We start from the raw sequence: 7,500 nt of genomic DNA on the forward strand, positions 1-7,500 counted from the left end.
ACAGGTCATTATTTTGAGAGACAAAAATTCGAAAAACCCTAGCCCCTATTCTCTCACAATTCGGCCGAACCCTCCCCATACTCTGCCCGAGAAAATTCCGGTCTGTGATTTTGAATCGCGGTCAGGAATAACGAATCAGATTCGTGTAATCTCTTCGCAGAAAACTTCTGATAGATTTTCTAGTGCAATCTATCAGAGGGATTAAACCTCTGTTCGTGGACCTGATTGAAGGCGTTCATCGGTTCCAGGGAGAGACAACAAGAGCAGAATTGTTCTGTTGGTGTCCATTAATCTCGTTGCGAGATTTGAGGTAAAATTTATTTAATTGTTATTTAAATTTTACACACACGTAATTCAATCGATGTATGGTTGATACCCACACCATGGAAACGTTCCATGAAAAATTTTAAACTTCCGCTGCACCGGGTATCAATCGTAATTGGTCTGGGAACTCGCCAGTTTTCCAACAGTGGTATCAGAGCCAGGTTGCTCAGATCAATCGATTGAATTAATCAATTGTACAAAATTTTTGAGTCTCGGTTTTTGAAACAAAATAAATATTTTAAATAAAAAAAAAAAATTTTTCGGGGGCAAAACCCGGGCAGCGATTGGATCGCTGCCCGGTGGGGCAGCAATTGTTGCTGCCCCGGGCGGCGCACGGCGCCGCCCAAAGGGGGCGCACGGCGCCGCCCAAGGCGGCGACCGTCGCCGCCCAGGGCGGCGCACGGCGCCGCCCAGGGCAGCGCTGTGCGCTGCCCAGCGCAGCGCTGGGCGCTGCGCAGGGCGGCGCTCGGCGCCGCCCAGCGCAGCGCACGGCGCCGCCCAGGGGCGGCGCCAGGCGCTGCCCTAAGGGGGCAGCCGGGCTGCCCCGGCCCGCGCCCCGGGTGCGGGCCAACCCGGGAGTGTCCCGGGTGGCCCGCGGGAAAAATTATATTTTTATTAATTTTAATATTTAAAATTTTATTTTTGGTCCGGTCAAAAAATTGTTTTTGATTGGTTCACGAGATTTCGGATCGAATTGTTCGAGTCCGTAAATTTTAAAATTGATTTTGGATAAATTTGAATTTTTGGAAAATTTTAATATTTTATCCGTAAATTGAATTTTGAAATCAATTATTTTGGTACAATTGATGATAAGATATGATCTTATGATATATTAGATAAAATATGATTTTATTTGTAAAATTGGATTTTATAGATAAAATATGATTTTATTTGATATGGAGATAAAATATGATTTTATATGTGAAATGTGATTTTATATATAAAATATGATTTTATCTTGTTTAAATTTGAATTGCCACAGCATGTTATCCAATAAATTAATTTTGAATTAAATGTTATTGGATAAGGATGATCGATTGCCATGACCAATTTTGTAGGTGTATGTTAGGAATTTACATTTTGTCTTTATTGTTGTTGGTTTTATTAATGGGCCTGGTTTATGGCCCGATATGAATGTCATATGTAATAAAAGTGGGCTTGGTTTATAGCCCGTTCCCACCCCCTAAAAATGTATCCCCTACTTGTCATTGTTATTTATTGTAAATACATTAGATTTAGTGGGAGATCAAGATTTGAAGATGGTGGGCCCAGCAGACAATGAAGACTGAAGAAATGTAAATTGGAAGCATATGTAATAGGATTGCATTTGCATACTGCATATTACCTAGGATTGGACTAAGACCCGTGATTGGCAACCACGGGTCAATTAGAAATGGAATCGATCATCCTATATAATATGTGATATTATGATTGTATGCATGTTTAGACATAAATTGCGTGAATCCGGCAATGCATGCAATAAATTAAATATGATGAGACAAATATTTTATAAATAAAATCCCTCATTTTAAATATGATTTAAAATTTATATCAAGATAAATAAAGGAAATTTAAATATTGTTTAAATGTTCCTACCTTCCATCAACGGTCAATGTATGTGATGCTACCCGCGGATACGGTCCGGCTCATATTATTGGGGGGGCCCGTCCGTCGGAAAGCTGTACATTGGATCGACAAATGTTGTAAGTTGGGTGGAACTCCCATGGGATCGGCTCATATTATTGGGGGATCCACATGGCGACCGTCCATCACAACTTAATATTGATGGGTCATCTTGACATGTCACTTTAAACGGCGTCATATTATTGGGCCCTTATTGGACATGAGGTAAACACATGGGGGTTGCTTTGGAAGCAATTGGGCTCTACCTTTTGAGAATTATGGTTGGCTGATATTATTCGGGACCATAAGTTTGTCAATTGGACTCCATGTTCTCACTAAGGAAAAAGTTTCCCGTTTTCACTAGAGGGTGGTGAAATCGTTAAAATAGTGGGAGTGAGATTCATAAAATTAAATTCGCCTATTTTATGTCTTAGTAAATTGTTAAACGATCATTGATATATGTCTGTTTTTCCTTTTCAGTATTTCATACAATGAATTCGCGAAATCCTTTATTCTCGATCCTCGAACAAAACAAGCTGACTGGCGCCAACTATACGGAATGGTTCCGGAAGTTGAAGATTGTCTTAACTTCGGAGAAAATGCTCTACGTGTTAGAGAAAGCACCTCCGAAGGAAGCACCAGCTGATATAAGTCCGGAGGAATTGGCCAAACTTGATGCATGGTGTGACCATGACATCAAGACCAAATGCTATATGCAAGCCTCGATGTCTGATGAACTCCAGAGGCGATTTGAGGACACGGTGAATGCTGCTGACATTCACACGCAACTCAAGGAACTTTTTGGGGCTCAGTCGAGGGCTGAAAGGTTCGCTACTGTTAAGGAGTTGATGACGTGCCGCATGCGTGAAGGGACTTCGGTCCGTGATCATGGGGTACGAGTGATTTGGCTCATACAGAAGTTAGCGACCCTTGATTTGGTGTTGGAGCATGAACTCAATGTGGACTTGCTGCTTCTATCTCTTCCTTCTTCATTTGATGGATTCGTGATAAATTTTAATATGAACAAGATAGAGGCCACCCTTGAAGAGATGGTCAATATGCTCGTTACATATGAATCCACACTTAAGAAGGATAAGCCAGCTTTCTTGGTGGGCTCCTCATCTTCTGCTAAGAAGGGGCCAAGTATGAAGGGCAAGAAACGTTCTGCCCCACCCAAGAAAGTGGAACCCGAGAAGAAGCAAAAGACAAAGGCTTCAAACGATGGAAAATCCAAGGATGTTTGCCATTACTGCAAGAAGCCGGGTCATTGGAAGCGCAACTGCAAGGAGTATCTTGGGCAGTTGGGAACTGCAAAGGGTATGTTCTATATCGAAATAAACATGTCACTTAATACAACTTCTTGGGTATTGGATACCGGATGTGGATCTCACATTTGCAATGATTTGCAGGTGATGACAAGAAGTCGCAGGCTTAGAATGGGTGAGACCCAGCTGAGGCTCGGGAATGGTTCCAGAGTTGAAGCTACGGCCATTGGAGATGTTTGTTTGATTTTGCATAATGGTTTTAAATTATTGTTGAGAGATGTTTTATTTGTGCCAGATTTAATTAAAAACATTATTTCTATTTCTATGCTTGATAGAGATGGTTATTCTTGTAATTTTGTGAATGGGATTTGCAATATTTACAAGAATGAATGTTTAATTGGAAATGGACAACTTGAAAACGATCTATACAATTTAAAACTAAAAGACGTTCCAGTAAATTGTATTGACAAACCGGCGACAACAAACAAAAGGAAAATCGATAGTCAAAACCCGGCAAACCTTTGGCACGCTAGACTAGGTCATATTTCCTCAAGGAGGATGAACAAGCTAGTGGGAGAGGGCATGTTTGATATGTCTGATATTAACTCTCTACCTACTTGTGAATCCTGCCTAAAAGGGAAAATGACTAAATCTCCTTTTAAGGGGAAGCCTGAACGTAGTCAAAATCTGTTGGATTTGATCCATACAGATGTTTGTGGTCCATTTAGAGTAGGGACTCAACATGGTCACACCTACTTCATTACCTTTACTGATGATTATTCTAGGTATGGGTATTTATATTTAATGAAATATAAGTCTGAAGCATTTGAAAAGTTCAAAGAATTCAAGGCTGAAGTAGAAAACAAGCTAGGTAAAAGTATTAAAGCACTTCGATCGGATCGAGGTGGAGAATACTTGAGTACCGAGTTTTTGGACTATCTAAAAGAGAATGGGATTCTCTCTCAGTGGACTCCTCCTATGACACCACAGCTTAATGGTGTATCGGAGCGTCGTAATCGAACTTTGTTGGACATGGTTCGATCCATGATGAGCTTCACTGAGCTTCCACCTTCGTTTTGGGGCTATGCGCTTGAAACGGCGGTATTGTTGTTGAATAACGTCCACACTAAAGCATTGGACAAAACACCATACGAGTTATGGAATGGCAAAGCTCCTAAGTATTCATACTTGAGGATTTGGGGATGTCCTGCTTACGTGAAGCGGACAGTGGGAGATAAGTTGGATAGTCGATCCAGCTTGTGTTATTTTGTGGGGTATCCGAAGAATTCAATCGGATATTATTTCTATTATCCTGCTGAAACAAAGGTGTTTGTTTCACGGAATGCCACCTTCTTGGAGAAGGAGTTCTTATTGGATAAGAAAGGCGAGATGATGGAACTCGAAGAAGTTCGAGAAGAACCCGAAATACAAAATAACGATCCCACACCTCAGGAACCATTGCTGGACACGCCTGCACCTAGAAGATCCGAGAGGACTTCTAGACCTCCAGTTCGATATGGTCTTCTTCTTGAAGAGGGTCAAGATGAACCCGACATTGGATGTGATCCAAGAAGCTTCAAGGAAGCAATTTCTGATGCGGATTCGAATTTATGGCTTGAAGCTATGCAATCAGAATTGGATTCGATGCATACTAACCAAGTCTGGACTTTAGTGGATCCTCCCGATGGAATTGTTCCAATAGGGTGTAAATGGATCTACAAAAGAAAGCTTGGGCCTGATGGTAAGGTATTGACCTACAAGGCGCGATTGGTGGCGAAAGGTTACACTCAAAGGCAAGGAGTTGACTATGATGAAACCTTTTCACCAGTCGCAATGTTCAAGTCCATAAGAATCCTAATTGCCATAGCTGCATGGTATGACTATGAGATATGGCAGATGGATGTGAAGACTGCTTTTCTTAATGGAGACATTAAGGAAGAAATCTATATGAAGCAGCCTGAGGGGTACACATCCATGGGAAGCGAGCATAAGGTATGCAAGCTTCAAAGATCAATTTATGGTCTAAAACAAGCATCAAGAAGTTGGAACCAGAAATTTGATGAAACAATTAAAGACTTTGGTTTCATCAAGAACCCGGAGGAACCTTGCGTGTACAAGAAAGTATTTAAGGATGCGGTGACATTCTTAGTACTTTATGTTGATGACATCCTACTCATTGGGAATGATGTAGGGATGTTGCAGTCAACAAAGATATGGTTATCAGGTAGATTTTCGATGAAGGATTTGGGTGAGGCATCCTACATTCTTGGGATACAGATCTATAGGTATAGATCTAAGAGAATGATAGGACTCACTCAATCAACCTACATCGATACCATATTGAAACGGTTTTCAATGGATGGGTCCAAGAGAGGACATCTACCCATGTGTCATGGAGTTTCTCTATCCAAGTCTATGTGTCCCAAGACTGATGCAGAGATAGAGAATATGACACATGTACCATATGCGTCAGCTATAGGTAGTATCATGTATGGGATGATATCTACCAGACCGGATGTAGCATTTGCTCTGAGTGTCACGAGCAGATATCAGTCTAATCCTGGTCAGATGCATTGGAAAGCCGTGAAGGACATTCTTAAGTACTTGCGAAGGACTAAGAATATGTTCATGGTTTATGGAGGACGAGAACTCAAACTGGAAGGCTATACCGACTCTAGCTTCCAAAGTGATGTGGATGACTCGAAGTCAACCTCTGGATTTGTGTTCATGCTCAATGGCGGTGCTGTCTCTTGGAAGAGTTCCAAGCAGGACACCACAGCGGATTCCACCACTGAGGCTGAATACATTGCAGCATCAGCTGCTGCTAAAGAGGCCGTTTGGATGAGGAATTTCGTCCAAGAGTTGGGCGTCATTCCTGAATTTGTTGGTCCAGTCCCGGTGTACTGCGACAACACGGGTGCCGTTGCTCAAGCAAAGGAACCAAGGTCTCATCAAAGATCCAAACACGTACTGAGGAAATACCACATAATCCGGGAGATTGTGGAAAGAGGAGACATCAGTGTCGAACGAGTGGCCTCTGCAGACAATATCGCTGATCCACTTACTAAGCCTTTGCCAGGACCATTGTTTGACAAACATCGCGAAGCAATGGGTCTACGTAGTATGACTAGTTGGCTATAGGGCAAGTGGGAGATTGTAAGAGTGGGTGCCCAGTGAGCCAACTGTGTGGCTATGGGCTTTGTTGACTCTTTGTATAAACAATCTTTTGTTTAATATTATTTACACTTTTATGGCAATGACTTTATATTACTTCATATTGTTATATTGTGATATACTATTGTTGTTTTGATAAAGACCTTGAATATACTATAGTGTATGTAAGATGTGGTAGAACATGGAGATGTCTATCATGAAATACATCTTATAGTCACTGTATATTCTAAAACCGTTCCTAGTCGATTGAGCCGTCCGATAATAAGGATAAGGATCGCTCGAGTTTGAGACTAGCATTTGCGATGCGGAGTACCACGTTTCATTGGTAGGGAACATGGAGATGTTCGAAGCATGCAAATGGATATTCATAGGATGAATAGTCGAACTACCCTATCCGGACTTTCCAAGTGGTTATCACTTATCGAGTGGATAAAGTCCGCGGTTTTGGTTGTACACCATTAGTCCTTACGACTTGAAACATCATGGAGACTCTATATGCTAGTACTGTGCTTTGACTCGTTTACCGACTCTGAGGGGGTCATCAGGTGTCGAGATTGGGTACAGTTACGACACATATAGGAGTCAATGCATTGTTGTCAAGGATTCACCACATACTTGCGAGTGTGGATATCCTATGCGATCTGAGGAGATATTAGTGTGATAAATCTCTGGCCAGAGTAATTGATGTGATTTAAGAAATGGTTTCTTAGTAGCACATGCGATGTCACTAATTTGATCTTCAAGATGTATTGCATAGTTATCGAATCTTGAGCGACTCTCGATATACCAATGGTTGTTGATTCGATCGGGATATATGGATGAAGGGACCGTACTGTACGCTAACCAAAATCTACTGGTTCTTGTAGGCACTATCAGTGATACCTAGGGAATCATGGGGCGATGTTGCTAGGCGCTTTACCATGATTCGTTGGGCAAGTCGGAAAGTGTTGTTCCGAGTCACAAGGAGTTGTGAGCCCACGGCTAGCTGTATCCCTGAACCATTGAGGGTCACACAGTGTAATGGAGTTTTAATCCCCGTTGAGAAAGTTAAATTTAAAGAGTTAAATTTAATGAACTAAGGAGTTGGACTTCTTAAATAAGAGTAAGGGAGTAG

The 7,500-nt window shown here is 41.7% G+C and overlaps 1 pseudogene; it reads right to left on the reverse strand.

Moving 5' to 3' along the window:
- The window catches only part of LOC140893790 (28S ribosomal RNA), a 13,030-nt pseudogene that overhangs the window by 4,187 nt on the left and 1,343 nt on the right, over positions 1–7,500 (reverse strand).

This window comes from Henckelia pumila, chromosome 3 (assembly GCF_033568475.1).
Source record: "Henckelia pumila isolate YLH828 chromosome 3, ASM3356847v2, whole genome shotgun sequence".
NCBI classification, from domain to species: domain Eukaryota; kingdom Viridiplantae; phylum Streptophyta; class Magnoliopsida; order Lamiales; family Gesneriaceae; genus Henckelia; species Henckelia pumila.